The following is a 19992-nucleotide window of genomic DNA, read 5'->3' as shown; positions in this document are numbered from 1 at the left end:
GAGAGAGAGAGAGAGCGAGAGAGAGAGAGAGAGAGAGAGAGAGAGAGAGAGAGAGAGAGAGAGGTGGGGGTGGAGGAGGGAGAGGGGGAGAGGGACTGGCAGGGAGCGTGATGGAGGGCTGGGGTGGAGGGGGCGGGGCAAAGAAAAGCCACCCTGCTGGCACTTGAATGCAGAGGGGTGATGTCACCGGAGCAGTTGGAGCGAAGGGGAGAAAAACAACTTGAAGCAGTGCTAATCCCCGTTTGCTGCCCTGAAGGGAATGGACGGTGGCCAAGGCAGGGACTTATGGGAAACCATATAAGGGTGCCAAGCGAGCTTTGCCGCCAACATTAGGAACTGACAGCTTTGTTCTCTGTCACTTGGCTGCCGGCCAGAGGCCTCATTTCAGCTCCACAGCGTGACTACCCTGGCCGGCTGCCAGCCCTGTGCTCCGAGCTCTTTTCCTCCCAGGGCTTTGCTTTTTTTTTTTTTTTTTCCTTCCTCCGTCCCTTTGCCAAACACGCAGTGGTTACTATGGCAGTGGAAAAGAAAGTTTAAAACACACACACACACACATACAACAAAGTAGAGAGGCACGCCTTTATCCAGATGTGCAGCCGGGAGCGGAGAAGAGAAAGGCAGTTAACCTACCCGGTGGGGCCTGCAGGAAGGCGGAGGACTCCTCCTTGCTGAGGCTGCTGCCGTCACTGTCGCAGGGATAAACAGGCCTCACTGTGCACCTTGTGGGAGGGAGTGGGCCTGGTTCCCAGGTCTTGTTTCTCTTCTCTCACTCTCTTCCTGAGGCACTGCAGAGTGCCTAACGCCCAACGGAAACTGGTCATGCTTTCCACTGAGCCTGTGTCTGTGCTTCTGAGAAAGCTCCAGGGGCCAGGAGGGGTGGTCTGGGTACCCTCCTGACACCAAGGCAAACCTAGCATCATGGCTGCCACTGCCACCACTGGGAGGGCTCTGTTTACTGCTGTAACACAATCTAGTGGCGATCCGGCCCCGTGCCCAGGCAGTATGGGGTGCACAGGAGCTAAGTGGCCTTTGTCAGGCCCTGTGAGAACCAGTGTGTCCTTGTTCCTGTGTGGAGTGGCAGCCAGGGGGGACTCTGAAGAGTACATTACCATGTTTTAAATTAGGTTCGTTTTTCACCTACTTAGAAAGTGGAACATCTCCTGGGAGGTGACAGGTCACGACCAGAGGCAAGCCTCTGGGCCCTCGCTAGCCATGGGTTTCTAAGGCAAAGTTTGCTTAGAAGTAGAGATCCTGCTGCCAGGTTTTCAGACCCTCAGGGTCCAGCACAGTTCCCAGAACGGCCTCTTCTGAATCTAGAGAGCATTGATTGCAACAGGGCTGACTCCTGGCCCTGCAGCTGCTAACTTAGGAAGTCCAAGACCAAGACGTGGTTGGTGGAAAGCCTGGGAACCTCCCTGTAAAACACACTGACTCTTATACTCAGCTGGACCCCATGGCACCTAGAATGGCCCCCACAGTCTTTCCAGTTGTGTCTTGGCTTCCTATGCAGGCAGTGAAGCAGAGCTGCCAGGAGGGACATGGCCCAAGGTCAGGAGGGAAAAGTTGGCAAGTGGGAGAAGATCCCAGAAGTCCCTGCGCCTGCTCCATGCTGCTTTTATCCCAAGCCTAGGCTGCACTTATTAGGAGGCATGCCAAGTCAAAACTGGGCTGTTCGTTATGTTCAGCCAAATAGGGGTCCAGTAGGGGAAGCGGTGGTGATGGGTCCCTCTGAGGAATATTGTGAGCAGAGCAGGTACCATGACGTCCCCCCACTCTTGGGGACACCCCCTTTCTATCACTACCTCCCCATGGCCTGCAAGCCCACTGGCTGTCATTCTTGCTAGAGACCAAGGCCTCAGAAAGTCAACATGTCAGGACATACTCTGTACAGCAGTTTCTATGCAAAGGAGATCGCAGGTTTGATCCCCAGAGCATGGCAGAGCTCACCAGCACAGTGAGGAGGCAGAAGCTGGAAGTCAGAAAGAAACAGACTTTTGTCTCAACTGGGGCAGACCGAGCAAAGGACAACTCCCTGCCCAGCAGAACGGAGGCAAAGATTAGCGTTGCAGAGGAGATGCGAGGGAAGTTCTGGATTAATAGCACAGCTGTGAGCTGGTCCCCAAACAGAAAGATCCCATATTGACAACAGGGACAACTCCTGGATTCCATCAGGGCAGCGACCCAGAAGAGCCCCTTGGCTTCAGGACTCATGCCAGCGCCCGGCTAGTCCAGGCACATCCCGTGTGTTTCCTGGGCTGACTCTTTAGGGGAAACACTCTCTGGTTATTTCTAGAAAGATCACTGAGCCAGTCAACATCCCTTATACCACATTAGAGGCCTTTGTCACAACATGTCTGAGCCTGTGAGACTCTGTGGCCTTCCATGTGTTCAGCTCTCCCCTGGGAAGGACATGGGAATACACTCTGGGGCTGGATGTCCTAGCTTGCTCCTTGGTTGCCTCCAAGAGAGGTTCTGGGGTCCTGTGACTGTCCGTGTTCTCTCCAGCAGAGCCTTGGATGGAGAAGGACCAGAAGGAGGAGGAGGGTATGGCGGGGTAAGCCTTGGCCAGGCTGCCTCAGCCGCAGCTACGCTGTGCAGGTTCCCATTCCATGCCCCAGGGCCCTTTCTTACTCAGGATGGAAGCCTCTGGGAGCAGTGGCTGTGGAACACCAGACATCTCCGCTCCTACACACTGAGGTGATTTCCTGGTAGGTTTGTCAGGTGGACAGATGGGCTGAGCCCAAGGCACTTGCCTTTTCTAAGAGAAAGCAAAACTAGATCTGACCATGTGAAGAGAGCCAGAGATGAGCGTACTTCCTCCCGCCCCAGAGGCCGGCGTGGAGAATGGTGCCTACAGATGATTTGCCGGGGTTCTCCTGTCATCTTTCTCACTCATGATGCCGGGGTTCCCCTCTCGCTAGAGGCCCAGGTTTCTTGCTTAACTTGCACGGGAGAAATGAAATGTTCCACACCAACCTTGTGCCTGTCTATCAGTCCATGTTCTGAGGTTCTGTCTCTGCTGCTGGTGAGAGATTTGTGCTTTGCGACCCCAGGTAGGCAACAGTTACCAGTCCTCTCATTCTGGACACGCCAAGGAGACACATCAATGGCCTTATCACAGAGAGCTGCCCTGGAGGCTCTAAAGGGGACTTACAGGGATGCCCACTATAGCAGAGCATCTTCCAGACAGCTGTGTTTAATGTCTTGCATGACAAGACCTTATTATCTGAGGCTCATGCCCAAGTGGGAGGCTCCCAAAGAGCCCCGCTGGGCATCTCCTCTAAAAGCTGACCCTGAACCAGACCCCTGGGTAGGAGGACTCGAGATGGAAAAGGGGGAGAGATAGTGACTCCAAGTCATGAGTGTCCCCAAGGCTCCACTTGGGTGATGGGGAAAATAGTGGGAGGTCTTGACCCCATCTCTATGCCCAAATCCATGCTTTGGAACTTTTCAAATTACCTAGACCCTTCAGAGTCTACCACTAGCCGCAGTCTCTCCTTTGCAGAAGCTGCCCTTGAGCTTTGAAGGTTGCTAAGACTCTTGAGGGTTAGCAGTCTATGAAGACTCAGGCTCAGACGTGCTAACCCTTGCATCTTTCTGCTGCATGTGGTCAGGAGGGGAGCTGTCTAACATACACACACATGGGTCCCTGGGACGATCCTGTATTAATCAACAGCTCGTCACATTTTTTAAAGTTTACTTTTTAATGTGTGTGTCGCGTGAATCCATGAGAGTCTGGTAAAGGTTCTCAAGAATTTATCCAGGTATCAAATAGGGGTAAACACTCCCCGGTACAGAATGGGTTAGGGTTAGATGCTGCCACTGCCACTGATCCAGATGCCTTCATCCAGTCATTCTGCCCAGGGGGTGAGGAGCACCAACAGCCAGTCACCTGCTCCACTCTGACCACTCAAGGGAGTGCAAGAGTGAGAGAGAGAGAGAGAGAGAGAGAGAGAGAGAGAGAGAGAGAGAGAGTGAGAGAGTGAGTCAGGAGCCATTTCCCCTCTAGAAATCATTGCAGGGATCATCACCCTGGGGAGTCTGCAGAGAACTTCACACCCATAATTATGTTCTATTGAGAAAACCTGCCCCTCACCCAATTAACTTATCTGTTAGAGGAACCCGCCTCACATCCCAGCTATCCAGGGAACCCGGTGTGGCAACTTGTGACTCCTGGCCTACCTGACAGGGACCACGAGGCGAGATTCCCTGCCCTGCCCCCCATTCCTTACCATATATAAACTGTAACCTGACCCTAATAAACGGAGGCTTTGACAAATCTGCTTGGCCTCCTTCTTCTGTCTTAGCTCATTCCCTTCCAGGTAGCGCCCCTCCGTGACCCTGGAATAACTGATTGCAGGGTGGGTTACAAACCCCTAGACTGAGTAGCCCACCCAACGCAATCGACAAGAGAGAGAGAGAGAGAGAGAGAGAGAGAGAGAGAGAGAGAGACCCTCTTCCCTCAGCTTATAAACTGTCATGTAGGCCGACAAGACCACACCCTAGGACTCGCTGCATCAAAAGTCATTGGCTAAAGAGTGAAATCCCACGACGTGTGTGTGTGTGTGTGTGTGTGTGTGTGCGCGCGCGTGCACGCATGCTGGGGCCAAAGGTCGGTGTTGGGTATCTTCCTCTACAAATGTCCACCTTGTTTTTGGGATAGCTCACTCCCCGAACCTGGATTTTGCTGTTTTGGCTAGACTGGCTGACCTGGAATCCCCTGGCTCTGCTTCAAACATTGCCACACCCAGCTTTCGGTATGTGTGTGTTGGGGTCGCGGGGGCTAGTGATCAAATTCAAGCCCTCACCCTTGTGTGGCAGCTTTAATCATTAAGCCATTTCCCCAGCTCTCAACTCATCGCGTGAATCCAGACAGCTGCTTCCTGACCGCCAGGCCCCTGCTGTACCTGGGTGCGTATGACTGTTCGCATGGTGCAGATGCAGGAACCCTGCAGCTATTCAACTGCTTGTCTAACGTAAGCAAGCACTAGAAGCATGGTTGGCTCTCACACTTGCTTCTCCAGCATCCTCTGACTGACTCCTTAGGACTACCTCTCTGTCCACACCACTCACAGCCTTCCGAGGCCTTCCCAGAAGAAATGCATCCCACAAGGCCAATGTAACTGCATTGATCCTTAGGCTGCCTGGCCCCTTGAGGCTTCTTCAAGCAACAGGTATTTGTGCCACTGAGGGAAACATGCTGGGTGTCACATACAAGGCTTCACCCAAGCCACTGGATCAACTGGGGCTACTCAGAGACACGATAGCCTCTTACGTCTGCAGCATGGGGTTCAAGACTCTATTTGTCCAGGTGAGTTGCAAAAGGATCCTTTTAAGAATCAGGGTTGCAGGATTGAGGCCAGGGGCTGGATGCTCTTACTAGCCAAAAGCTAGTTTGAAGTCTAGACACACAGGAATCTGGAGAGCTTGGACAGGCCACACACACACACACACACACACACACACACACACACGCACACTGTAAATAAGGTAGTCTCAGAGTCATGTGACTCGCCTGAGCTAGCCGCTAGAACTGAAGTCCTCTGTCGTCAAGAAGAGCACCTGCAGAGCAGATGAGATGATTACCCAGCCAGTCATGCTTCTTAGCTGCAGCCCAAATCTGCGGCCATCAGGGCTGCTAACCACGGTGTTTCTTGCAGGCACATGCCAGGCCTGCAACTTCATGTGCAAAAGACCATGCGAGCAATTTCTCTTATCAGTACGAGAATCATCCCTGTGACTGGCCTAGAGACTTGATGGTTAAGCCCAACGACACTCTGCATGAGCAGGAAAAGGCAGGCGTGCACGTACCTATACCCTGGGACTACCCGGAATCACACATGACACGGCAGGCAGCGTCAAGCAGGACGCACGCTAGCCATCAGCTCGGCCCAGCAGGCCCTCTCTGTCTGAACTAGGAAGGGCAGGCTGTGGCACGCACAGGGCACATCTAGTCTGTGTCTCCTCACCATCCAGCCCAGGTTTCAGTGTGAAGCTATGAGCCACCCTGGTGTCTGGACTGTGTCTGCTAGCGTTTGGTTCGGGAAGGTGATGGGACTCCAAGGACAGTTACGGGCTGACTTTTGGGGGGGGACACTGTCCCAATCACATGTGTTTGCTGAACATCTCCTACATACCAAACCACACAGAGGGGAATGGCCACATCCAGGACAGTCACAGCAAATGGAGGAAACTCTCGAGACTTTGGGCTTGTTCAGATTTGTAAGTACAACCAGGCCGAGTCTTCAGGGGGAACTAGTGCCTGCCCAGAGCAGCCATATAGGGTCAGGCAGGCCCTCGGTCTTCATCCAGTGTCCCCCAGAGACGCTTGTTCCTCTACCTGTCTGTTTATTCTCTGCAGCCCTGGAGGGCCCAACCCTAGGACAGCTTCCCTCCCCAGGAAGTCCAGCTGCCCAAGGTCTCAGTGAGCTCCCCGATGAAGGTGGGGTGGGGAGGCTCCATGCTGTACCAACCCAGGGTCCTCTCTAGACCCAGGGGAACAAGCTAAAGTCCAGGCCATGCCCCAGGCTGTTTAGGCAGACTGGCTGCCCCAACAGAATAACCTGGAGGCTCCTGGGATAGAAGGCCTGAAAGCCTGGATGTGCACACTACAGGGACAAGCAGATCTGGGCAAGAGAAGGGGAGTGACACCAGAGTTACTTTATTTTTGGGGTTTTAAGACAAAGTTTCTGTATGTAGCCTAGGCTAGCCCCAGAGTTACTATCATCCTGCCGAAGACTCCTATGTGCTGGGATGACAGGCATGCACCATCACACCCAGCTAGCTAGCTGACAAGTTAAACACTGAGCTCTGCAGTTTTCTAAGTGGCTGCCCCCAACTTTCTATCAGTCAAGGGATTCAGATTCTCCATATGTGCAGATGGTGCAAAGCCAAGGCCCCAGTAACACAAAGATCAGATGGGAGGAAGCAACAGAAACAACCAGGGAGGCCGTCCACCCTCCAGACCCTCCAATCAGACCATGCTCTGGCCATCAGTCATGACAGGCAAAGGTGCAGTTGGATAAATCCACTGGTGCTTGCGTTCATCTCTCCCTCTTCCCATTAAAGGAGAATGTGGGGAAGAGCAACAGGAGCAGAGGGAACACGCCACAATGAAGACACACGTGTGAAGACCAGCACCCAGGGTGTCCATGCTGACTCATGCTTGGACAGTGACCCACTTTCGGTTCTGAGGGACGATAATGAAAATGCAACTGTCCACTCTTTCTGGCAGCCCTATTCATAAATAAAGAATTGGTCTATTTGTATATACCCTTATCTTCATGTATGTATTCATATTGTCACGCCTCTGCATACGCACACACAACACACATATGCATACTGTGCCTATATGCACACACTACCTCCACCCCTGACACACATATGTGCACACACACACACACACACACACAAAGAGATGGGGAGCTCAGGTGGAGATGGTGGGCATATCTCTGAGCAGGGGTCAGTGGGCTTTTTGGCTTCTTAGTAGAGGTGACAGTTGAGCAAGGACTTCAAGTGGGTAAGGGAACCAGCAGCAGGGGCCTCTGAGGACAAGCCCTTCAGACAGATGCTAGCTCAGCCAGTACAAACCCTAAGGAAGTCGGTTCTAGCTTCTTGAGGGAGCAAGGAGGCCACAAGCCTTTGGGGAGAGTGGGTTGGTAAGAGTAGACGAGGCACTGGCATCGGATCTCCGTGACCGTGGATTCACACTGAGCCATAAGGGAGCCGCTGAGTGGTGCTGGATAGGATTGTGTCTGACTCTGATTTAGATGGACCCTCTAGGAGCTGGGTTGAACGGAGGACACCAGAAGCAAATGAAAGAGCAGCTTAGGGCAGGGTGAGGACAGTGGTGGCCAAGTTGGTAAGAGAACCTCTGCTTTCTTGTCTCACCAGAAGCTCTCGCCTCACTCTAGAATAAGCCGTGAGGCCCCATCTTGGCTCCTTTCTTCAGGTTCCACCTGGTCCACCATCCCCCACTTTTACCTCTGTCTTCTGGCTCCTGGTCTCATTTCTCTCCTTATACAATGGCCGTCATATAACTTTTTCCTTATCGCAATACGATCATAACGTTGGTCATTGTAAGGTGGACCAAACCTTGGCTGCATAGTCATGGCAACAAAACACGGGATTGTGATGCCTGGGTTTGTGGTTATGGTAACAGAGCTGTTAATGTTGCCAAGTAGGAGAGGCGATCATGGAACTGTCACCTGGAATCCTAGTCATTACCCTGTCTAGCTCCCAGCTGCCTATGATGTTTGGTGGTGCTAGGCTACCCAGCAGGTAGATGGTTAACTGAGGGCCACACTCAATAATTCGGCTTCCGTGGCATCATCACCCATGCTACCGTGGGACTTTTTGGTGACGCTGGTGGTTTACCCACACTGTTGTAAATCTCCCTTCTGCGTGTTCCTTTAAATAAGCCAAATAAACTCCTGACTCACTAGGTTGGACTTGGGTGGATTTGTCCTCCCAACTGGGTGGAATGGTCTGTTGTGGGCACCTTCTCTGGGCTGAATAGACATTGGTTCACCTCTCTCCAGGGAAAGCAATGAGATGGTGGTCCAGGGATGGAACCTGAGAGGCCTCTCTTGCTGAGAGGCCCCCCTTATCCTGATGTTGCCAATGTTGGGTATGCAGTATCACCTGGGCACAAGAGACACATTGGTCTTTCCTTCCTTCCAGAGCAGAGGCAGGGAGGCAGCTTGTCTAGGCCTGGCCCCCTCCTGCTCATTTGTCTTGGTTTGTGCTAATGGACTTCATACTCTTCTTCCGGAGCATCCTTCTGGCCCGTGGCCCTCAGCTCTGCCGCTCCACAGGGGCAGGACTGAACCATGTATTTCTTGCTTCCAGTAGCACTGCTCCAAGCTGCTAGCTCTGTGCCCAGGGAACACTCTGTAGTTGTTATTGACTGGCTGACTCAGACCCTGTCTGCCCACATGAGCCATTCTGGGCAGCTTTTGACTGAAATATGGATGGAGCCGGTGAAAGTCAAATACAGAGTCTGGTGGTTTCTCCCTCCCTCTCCTCAGGCTACAGATGCCTCCTCAACACAGCAGGTCCTGTGCCCCCCCCCGTCCTCTTCTCCACTGGGGGCCATGGGCCTCAAAGTGTCCCTTGCTGTCTGTATTCTCAGAGAGAATCCTGGTTCTCCAACTGGTCAGCTCTAGGTATGTGATTGTTATCTTTGCTTTTGACAATGACACTAAATGTCTGCCCTTCGCCAGGAGGGAAGCGATGATGTAAGCTGGCTTTCTGGATCCTTCCCTGTCATCCTAGGGGATGATGGGAGAGGAGGGTGACTGTGTAAATTAACAATCAAACAAAAATACACAAAAAAAATGCAATGACTGTGAGGCGCTAATTCAGGGGTTTGCTCGATTTAAATATGGACACGCTTGCTGGTCAGGTCTTCTAAATACCAAACCGGCTTCTTAGGAGTCACCATCAAGGAGAAGGAAAAATAAAACACAATTACATCCTGTTCTGTAAATAGATGGAAACTCTCTCTCTCTTTTCCTACCAACAGCAAGTCTGAGCAACTGGCACCTCTGCTGTGTGGTACGGGGCACAGGTGGAAATGTGATGATGCTGATTTTGCAGGAAGGAAGAGCAAGAGGGGAAGGTGGGCAGGTTTAGTCCCTATCATTGTTGGTGACTCCCAGGACTCTGTAAAGGAGAGCCAGAGGTGGTACAGAGGGGCCCGGCCACTCTTGCATTGACCTCCAACCCGATCGGAGCAGGCTCCCCTTGGCCTTGCCTGCTCATCCATCCCTAGCTTTGGGTCTTGAGAAGGGAAAGAGTTTAAAACAGGGAAGAAAGGGGCTGGGGAGGGCGTTAAGGACTGGTCTGGGGTGTGCAGCAGAGGCTGGGAGCACAGGCTCGTGCCTCACCTGCGGCATCGCTGGCCCTCAACCCCTCTACCCTTCCACAGTCAGCTGGTTTGCAGAAGCCTGTAGGAGAACTGCCTGCCTTTAGAGCGCCTCTGAAACAAAGGTCAGGTGTCATGGGGAGCCTCAGCCCTCCCTCGAGGAGTATCTAGTTCTTTTGTCTGCCTCATCAATGTCCTCTCCAGGGCTATGCATGTCAGCCCTGAGGAAGGGTATAGAAAAGGAGCTTGTGGATGGAACCCCCAGAACAACATCTCCTCTTTCCTCCTTCCAGGAAACTGTCAGGTGGAGAGAGGCTTCACTCACTCAGAAATGCTTTCCACTTACGGATTAAAAAGAGAGGGGAGAAACAAGCACAGATGTGAATTCTGGGTAATGCCAAGTGGCTCCCCTATGGAGCCTGTTGCCATGGCAACACACTCTTGCGATGGACCACTTTGGGAACTGGGTGTAAAGAACTGCAGAGAAGCCTCACAAAAGCAGCAACATGACTTCAAGCCCCGGCTCCTTGTATTTGTGGAAACATCCTTTGACAGGTGTGTTTTCCACCCCTGCCCCTGGCTGTGCCCTGCATGTTGAGCAGATGCGAACAGATCCCCAAATGGAAAGACACCACAACCTTTGTCTTCGCTGCGCTTACACCCTTCCATCATGCACAGAGCTGCTGTGCCAGCCTTCCCTACATGGAGGGTGGGATATTTCCTGTGAGTGTGGTTGCTTGGCTACGTGCTCCTGTGCTCTGTGGAGCCTTACGATTCTCGCCTCACAGAGTTACATCTTCCGCCTCTGCCGCATCTGCCCGTTGGTCTCAGAGGTCCTCCAGACCCTGTCTTGGTCGTGACCAGAGAGAAGGTGGACATGCTGTGGGAAGGCAGACTGCTTGCCTTGTCCAGATCTGGGTCAAGTATCTGATGTGGGAAGGGAGTCGGGGCAAGAAGAAAAGGCCACCCTATGTGCTAGAGTCTCAGAGGTGAAGAGGAGGTGGCCTCAGAGCTTGGTCATCCTAACTGGTGGGTGTCCCATTGCTCCTGGAATGGCTGCGGGGGTTATGAGATCACTGCTTTAGGACAAGTCCAGTCTGTGACTTAATTTTTTTGGAAAATTGTCTCCTGGTGGTGAGACCCTCCCAGGCTATCAGCCAAGCCCAGAAACCCTTTGAGTGCCCCCAAAGTGATGTCAGTTTGAGACAGCTGGGAGAAGATTGGGGACAAGACGGCAGCCTTCATCCGCCAGTGTAGACCACTCTGTCTCTTAGGAAAATGCGGGAGTCGGGCTTAGGGCTGCTGAGCGTGTTACTGCCTTAGCCGTGACAGAACTGCTTTTTCCACTTTCCTGCGGCTAAATGGAGCGAGCAGTCAGAGAGAAAAGTGGCAGGTGCTGAAGGTCGCCTGAGAAGTCGGGATAAAAGGGACTGACGGTAACTGCCCTGCTATGGCATGGGCGGGCATAGACAGGAGTCATAACCGTGCCCCAGATTGCCTTCAGCTCTCCCCTGTGTCAGGCTCTGTCCTGACTGCTCTATGGCTCGGTTTCATCCAACCGGCTCAAAGAGCTAACAGAGTTTGCCAAGGTCACAGTGTTAGGAAGTCGCCTGCACAGGCTTCAGCGCTCATCACCAAGTTTTAAACCAATGCACTACCCAACAGCATGCACCAGTCCCTGGGGCCACCACCCCGCCTGATGGCTAGTAGGAGGACCTACTGTGTGTCGCCCCCGCTAGGGACACGGCCAATAAAACAGATGACAATCCCTAGCTCAGTGTCTTAGAAGACGAACAGATCAGAGTGAGGAAGGAGAGATGAGCAAGGGAGGCTGAGGGCAGCATGGGGCCCTGAGGGTTGAGAGGGTACTTCGAGGTAGGGGATGGATAGACAGAGTCTAGCAGGGTAGGGGAGTTCCATATGGAAGGGAAGAAGGCAGATGCCTGGGTAGGGATATGTCTGGCTAGTGGCAGAAGCAGGGAGGCCAGTTTGGTTGAGCTGGATTAAAATTGGGCAGGCGGAAGCCAGAAGGCTGGAGAGGCAGTAAATTCTCTGTAAGGACTACCACCTTCTTTGGGTGCCAGGAGCTTTCACTGTGTCCGGAGCAGGCACAGCAACATCTGCTTTGCATTCGTATAGGACCACACGGGCTGGTGTGTGCAGGAAGGAACAGAAGTTCACAGGACCAGCATCAGCCAGGCAGACAGAGGTGAATCCCTGGTGCCCGCTGGCTAGCCACTTGAGCCTCCATGGTGAGCGTCACACTTACTGAGAGATCTCGTCTCAGAAAACAAGGGGGAAGGGCCTGAAGAACAGTACCCAAGTCTGATGTCTGACCTCCACATTGCACACACACTTGCACCTGTGCCCACAGCACACACGCGCACGCACGCACACACAAGCGCACACACACACATACACACACACACACACACACGCAAAACCACAAACACAAAGATGCAAGAGTCTACTGCCACAATCCTGGGGTCAGAGTGTGGAAGCTCAGGGTGTCAGCCATGAATCTGGTAAGCAGGAAACAGGTCCTGGGATGACTTTAAGGGACTAACTGAGGTTGGCTGTGAGTTTGGGTGTGGGCTCAAGTAAGGAGAATGAAGGGCAAATACATTCTGAGGCTTGAGTCACTGGAAGGGTGAAGCCGCCCCAGCTGAAGTGGGGGACCGTGGATGCAACAGGTGTCTGAAGAGGCAGCCTGAGCAGAAGGTGGTCGGCTGTGGCCATGTTGAGTCTGAGAATAGACAGTTCAAAAGAGCTAGACATGAGTCTGATTCTCTCTCTTTCCCTCCCTCCCTTCCCGCCCCCGTGTGCATGTTCCTCTAGGTGTGCAAATGTGTTTGAAAACACGTGCGAACGCACCAGAGATCAGTCTCGAATGTCAGTTCTTTCCTTAGGAGTCAGTTACCTTGTATTTTGAGACAAGACCTCTCATTGGCCCAGAGTTTTCCACGTAGGTTAGAGTGACTGGCCAGCAGGTTCCAGGGTCTCCCCTGCCTCTGCCTCCCTAGCCCCGGGGTTACAAACACATGCCACCATGCCTGGCGTTTCACCTGGTCTCTGAGGTGAAAACTCAGGCCCTCATTTTATTGCATAGCGTGTATTTTTACCACCCCAGCCGACTTTTGAAGTTCAGGTACAAATATCATTGATTGGGGGAACAAACATGGGTACCAAGCTTGTTTCCTGTAAGGTGCTTCGTGGATTCTATGCTGGTCCAATCTGAAGAACTCCTAACTGTGATGCCCCGTGAGAAGGGAAGGAATCTCACAGAGGTGGGAGGAGGTTGTTCTAGGTGTAATCATTTCTGTTCCAGGTAACCCTGAATACAAGCAGAGAAACCGCATGTCTAGGGAGCAAAGTGGATATGAGAAGAATACTTTATCTAAACAGTGAATTAAATTCTTACGGACAGAACTGGAAATAAAAAGGACAATTAACATCACATGAAGTTACAAAAACTCTTGGTACTTAATAGTTAGCTAGAGCTGAACCGGAAGGTCAAAGGGCAGGCAGCACATCCTTCTTCCTGTGAGTGAAGGAGTGGGTGAGACAATCACTCTTACAGCTACACACATCAGAGTCCATGTCACCAAACTCCTGGCTAGATGTCACAAGTCTCAGAGGAAAAGGACGGGGCTGGCACCTAGTGATTGCCGCTGCCACGCCAGTGTGGGGTGTCCCAGGCCCTTTTCCACAGCTCCATTTTCTGATGTGGGAAAACGAACGTTACGATTCAGACCTGGGATCCACCAGGCAGCAATGGGAGGCACCTGTGGGAAAACAACCGCAGAGATGCTGGGAGTGAGCCACGCCGTTTCGGCTGGAGCCAAGACCAGAAAGTTCATTTAGAAAGTCAAGCACAGTTATCAGCCAAGCAGAGCGGGGACCTCATGTGACAAGGGAGAGTTTAAGCCTCCGTGGAAGAAGTGGGATCTTTGTCATGGAGCTGGTACAAAAGGCCTTGACACCTTGGTCTGTTTCTGTCTTTTGCTTGGACTTTTGATTGTTTATAAAACCTTGAGTGTCATTGCCGCTAACAGCTTCATGACTACGGCCAGCACAAGCTGGGGACGAAAGGGTTTATTTGGCTTCCACTTCCACATTGCAGTCTGTCACTGCGGGACGTCAGGACAGGAACTCAAACAGGGCGGGATCCTGGAGGCAGGAGCTGAAGCAGAGACCTGGAGCGATGCTGCTTCCTGCTTGTTCCACCTGACTTGCTCAGCCTGCTTTCTAATAGAAGCCAGGACCACTAACCTAGGGATGGCTCCACCCACAGTGGGCTGGGCCCTCACCTATCAATCACTAACTGAGGAAATGCTCTATAGTCTGGCCTATAAACCCATTTTATGGAGCCATTTTTTTTGTTTATTTGTTTGCTTTTCTAGACAGGGCTTCTCTGTAGCTTTGGAGCCTGTCCTGGAACCAGCTCTTGTAGACCAGGCTGGCCTCGAACTCACAGAGATCCGCCTGCCTCTGCCTCCCGAGTGCTGGGATTAAAGGCGTGCGCCACCACCTGGTTTGGAGCCATTTTCTCAACGGAGGCAGATTTCCTTCTCTCAGATGACTCTGGCTTGGGCCGAGTTGACATAAATGTCACCACCAAACACGGATTCTGGTCCTCACGCTTACACAGCAGGCTCTACCAACTGAGTTATCTTCCCAGGCCTCCAATGCTCATTCATGAGAGGGGCTGAGGGAGACGCACGCCCTTTTTCCCCCGAGTCCCGGCTTCCTTGCGTGTGTCCAGGGCAAACGCCCTGCTGTCATACACAGGCTGACTGTGCCCGACTGAGTCTGCCAAGCTCCATGCTTTGAAAATATCTTGAATTTTGTTTTCATAGCTTGTTAACCTTTTCCTTCCTGAAACAAGGCTTGCGTTTGTTCGAGCTTTTCTGCAGTAGGAGGCTGGGTCTGAGTGGATGGCTGCGTCAAGGTATTTGCCCCTTAATCTCATTACAAGGGTTTCTCAGTCTTTCATTTTTCCCAGGATCCCCTTGTTGTGAAGCGATTTCCCGTTGGAGCCCTTTCTGCTCTGAGAAGCTGGGAGAGCGAGTGTGTTCGGTCTCGTAGAGAAACGAGGAAAGGAAGACAGCAGTGAAGAACAGAGCCAAGCTCCACAGCACAGGGGCTGGGAGACCGTTCAGTTCCATCCCCAGCACACACGTTAAAAGGCTCAGAATGCTGAGGTTCTGCCCACCCCCAGCGCTGGGGAGGTAGAGACTCCCTGGGGCTCACTGATAACAGGCTCAGGCCAAGGAGAGACCATGTCTCAAAAACAAGAAACCCAAGTGCACGGCATTCCTCTGCGTGTGTGCGCACATTTGTGCATACAGAATATACAATTAAAGAAGTCCTGGCGTAGAGTAGCCTTAAAATCTCTGCCGCGTGGACCTGGGGTTCTGAATCCCAGACTGAGCAAGGTAGGCGTGAGGTGGCCACCTCACAGCTGCCTCCTCTTTACCTGAAGTGAAAGACATACCAAACAAATGAGCCCCCGTGTGACAGCTGGTACCACTCACGGGTTTAGAGAGCATCTTATTTTGTCCTTTTGCCCCTCAGATGTTATCCGTCTGCCTGTTTGGCCACCCTGACTAGATTCTCATGAGCATGTGGCATTTCCAGAGTTTTTCTTGCTCTGAATGCCATGGACAAATCCCCACTGAAATTTCATCCGTATGTTCCTGGGTTCATTCTCAGTCCTCAAAGGAATGGAGCCAGCTTCTTGTTAAATTTCCACTCTTTCCCCCACTAAAATGTCTAGTTCCCCTTCTGAGACGTTTCATAGATTGTTTCTGCCAAAACAACGGGACAGAGGGTTCTGGGAATGAGTGACGGAACTGGAGGAAATTAACCAATAAGATCAACAACAGAGCCAGGCCAACCATTGCAGCCTCACCATCCCAGGCAACGGGTATGGGGAAGCGGAAGGAGCGTTTCCTGACTGCCCGTTCCAGTGCCATGTGGCTGCACATGTGTTACACACAAGTGCCGAGCAGATGGAGGTCCGTGCCTTGCTTGGATGGTGACTGGCCAGGGTAGAGCTACAGAGAAAGGCACTCTTGGGGAGGCAGGGCCCACATCAGTGGGGGCCAGAGTTCTGGAGCAGAGCCTGGTTTGCTGGCGATTCGCTTCCCCTTTTCAGTAGAACGGGACACATGTTAGTGCCTGCTTCCAAGTCCTGCTTTCTTGTGTATCAATGTAAGGATGAGCAGATGTGTGTATATTCATATGTGTGCATCAACACACATGTACATATTTACATAAGGAGGTGAATGGACATGAAAGAAAAACCATCAGACAAGCCTGACAGCATCCTGAGCTGACATGTTTTTCCTACTTCCTCTTCATTATGTTTTCATGCAAAGGCATGTGTGGGTGAGGGAAAGGATCTAGGAGCCTCATGTCCCGGTGCTTCAATAGCTCCCATCAGCATTCAGCCTGCAGTCTGCAACCCGTGTTGGGTGGCTCAGAGCAGTGACTCACTCTGATTCAGAGGGCTCTGAAGACTTCCCCTGAAGCCCCTCACAATTCTCCTTCCTTCCTCTGGCAGTTCTTCACAGTTCAGAGTCCTCTCAGCAAGGACACTGGGAGATCAGAGGATGGGGACCTTTTGAAGTCTGAGACCGGGGGAATAGTTTAGTTAGAAGGGCTTTGTCTCCCGAGTGTGAAGACTCGAGTTCCATCCCAAGAACACATGGCTTGTTTCATTGGTTGTTGTTATTGTTTTATTTGTTTATTTGAAACAAAACAAGAGACATGGTGGTGTGCTTGTCATCCAGGCTCTGGGAGAGGCAGGGACAGGATGGTCCTGGACACTGGCCAGTCAGCCTAGCCCACTTAGTGAGTTCCAGACCAGAAGAGTCTGTCTCAAAACACAGGGTGAAGGTGACTCAGAAAAGATGGCCCACATACCTTTGGTCTTCACTTACACATATGCACATTCATGTTCACTACTCATACATGTGCACCCTCACACTCAAATACATACACACACACACACACACACACTCCATGTTCGCACCTAAGAGTTTATTCTTCTTTGACTTTCAAGCTGAGAATTCACAGGCAAACTTGGTCCAGGAGAAAAGTATTTGCTAATTATTATCACTGAGAATCCCTGTGTCTGTGTACTAGGTAAAGAGCAAGGATGGAGTAGCCTCTTTCCACTTCTAACCCAGAGGCTGTGACCTAAAAGCTCCCTCCTGGCCCCTTTTAAACCTCCTTTATTGCTGGCAATGACCAACGATGGCCATCATTAGCTAGCTACCTGGCCATTGTTTAGCAGAGAGAAATGAATGTATGCATAAAAATTTTATAGAAGATTTATTCTCTCTCTCTCTCTCTTTCTCTCTCTCTCACTGTGTGTGTGTATGTGTGTACACGTGGGAAGATAAGATTGATAACTGTCTCAGTGTGTGTGTGTACACATGGGAATACTAGATGATAACTTCTGTGTGTGCGCATGTGTTTACACATGGGAAGACCAGATGATGATAACTTCTCTCACTCTGTGTGTGTGTATGTGTGTGTGCATGTGTGTACACATGGGGAGACCAGATAATAACTTCTCTCACTGTGTGTGTGTGCATGTGTGTACACATGGGGAGACCAGATAATAACTTCTCTCACTATGTGTGTGTGCATGTGTGTACACATGGGGAGACCAGATAATAACTTCTCTCACTGTGTGTGTGTGCATGTGTGTACACATGGGGAGACCAGATAATAACTTCTCTCACTGTGTGTGTGTGTTTGTGTGTGTGTACACGTGGGAAGACCAGATGATAACTCCTCTCACTTGCCTAGAACTTATACTGTGCTGGCCCAGTCAGGGAGCCCAGAGATGCGCCTGTCGCTCCCTTTCCTCTGCTGAGATTACATGAGGGTGTCACCATGTCCGGCCTTTTAAAGGTAGTGTCTGAGGAGCAAAGCCAGGTCTTCATGCTTGCCAGGCAACCACTTACCTACTCAGCTCTCTCCCCGTCCCCAAAGTTCCCCTTCTAGAGCCCCGGCACAGCACCTGTGTGTACAGTGACTTGAGGAAGACCACCCGGTCCCTTGACCTGGAGGCGGCTTTGGCGAAGGTCGGGGCGCACAGACTAAAGTGGAAGCCGGAGGTTTAGTGATGGAGACAGAAGCACAAGAAGCCCCATTCATTCAAGTTGTTTGGCAATCTGGCATGAAAGACGGCTCACATGACACGAGGCCAGCCAACTGCTGGGGATATTCCAAATTAGACAGTAAGGTGTGTGAAGAGCCCGGGGCATGGGAGGCCCGGCCCTGCAGGATTCGGCAGCAGCTCTGATGTGTGGCCTCCATTTCTCATGACTGGTCACTGACTCACCGTCCTGATGCAGGGCCACACTGAGCCCGCTCGGAGCAAAGTGATGACGGCGGCACACTCCCTCCAGGCATCCTCTCCTGAGGTCCCTCTTTTGTTCTCAGCTAGGCTCTGGGTCACCATCACAGCCTGCCTGGACCTGTTCATCCAGGACTCACCCAGGCTGAGTGGGCCACGGCAGGCAGTTAAAAGAGGCTTCAGAGGGCTTGGCGAGGTGATTCAGTGGGTAAGAGTGCTAGCTATGCAAGCATAAAGACCCGAGTTCAAGTCTCCTGCCCCCACACACAAGATGCGGTGTGGCTGTGCAAGGCTGGAACTTGAGCAGTGGGAGGAGGGAGGGAGGGGACTGGGACTCGTCAGCAGCTAACCTAGTTTCAAGTGCAGGCAAAGACCCTGTCTCAAGAGATTAAGGCAGAGAGTGATAAAACAGGACACTTTGGCCTGCATACAGGCATGCACATGTGGACATACAACACACACACTTAAAGAAAATAAGCTTCAGCCTGGAGCAAAAGGCAGCGAGGTGGAGGCCAGGGTGTAGAAACAAGCCATGGTCCTTGGAGGTAGAACTTCAGGAACCACACTCCTGTAGAGATGACTTTGGAATGCACACACACACACACACACACACACACACACACACACACACACACACGCATGCACGCAAGCATGTGCACACACACACAAACCTGTTCCTTCTATAAAATTTTCTATTTTGTTCTTACTGCATGTGGTTTCCTTTCTGACAGTGGCCCTGAGAGTCAAAGGAGGACCAATGTCCATACTGACTGGAAGTTTAAAAATTACAGTCCATCCTGGGCGGTGGTGGCGCACACCTTTAATCCCAGCACTTGGGAGGCAGAGCCAGGTAGATTTCAATGAGTTCAAGGCCAGCATGGTCTGCAAAATGAGTTCCAGCACAACCAGGATTGTTACACAGAGATGCCTTGCCTCTTAAAAAACAAAACAAACAAACAAAAAAAACAAACCAAAACAACAAAAATAATTACAGTTCAAACTCCTGAACCAGACTCTAAGCCTAACTTATTCTAATCCCCACCCCCACCCCCCGCTTTTTTGTCCCCAACAAGACTGACAATATGTTGGGGATAACATAAATATGAAGTTTTCTAGACAGGTACATCTGGTCGGCCATTCCTCCTCATTCCCCGTTAGCAAGTGATTGAAATACATCAAAGAGACCCAAGGTTATAGACCTGACTAATCAAATCAACTGCTTTTAGTGCTTTGGGAAATCTCTTAACCTTTTTGGGTCTCCTTTTCTCTCTTGGGGAAAAAGATTCAGAATAACAGTAGTCTTAGTAAAATAATAATAACAATAACAACAACAATAATAATGGCTTGTTGAAGTCTCAGTTACACTGAAGATAGAGTGACACAATATATATAAAATAACTTAAAAAGAAATATCATCAAAATATCACATAGCATTACTGATAATGTTTTCACAGCCTTTCAATCACTTCAAAAGCAAACAGCCAAACTATTTCCATAGTGACTTTCAAGGAACAATAGTCAATAGGCACCCACCCCTTATCTGTAGTTATACCTGTTTTGTGCAAAGTCCGTGGTATCCAGGGCTGAGTCAGCCCAGGTCCTGTGGCTCCTGACTCTGGCATTCCCCATGCTGTGACCTAATGCAATTACTCATCTGATCTGAGTTTTAGATACTTGCCAGCAATACTGGTGGGGTCATTGCTACCTTTGATGCTTGCTTGCAGAGCTGGCAGCTAACTCACCACCT

This window comes from Alexandromys fortis, unplaced genomic scaffold, assembly GCF_014885135.2.
Source record: "Alexandromys fortis isolate MF-2015 unplaced genomic scaffold, M_Fortis_MF-2015_v1.1 scaffold_12, whole genome shotgun sequence".
Classification (NCBI taxonomy): Eukaryota; Metazoa; Chordata; class Mammalia; order Rodentia; family Cricetidae; genus Alexandromys; species Alexandromys fortis.
Note: the sequence above shows the minus strand (reverse complement) of the source record.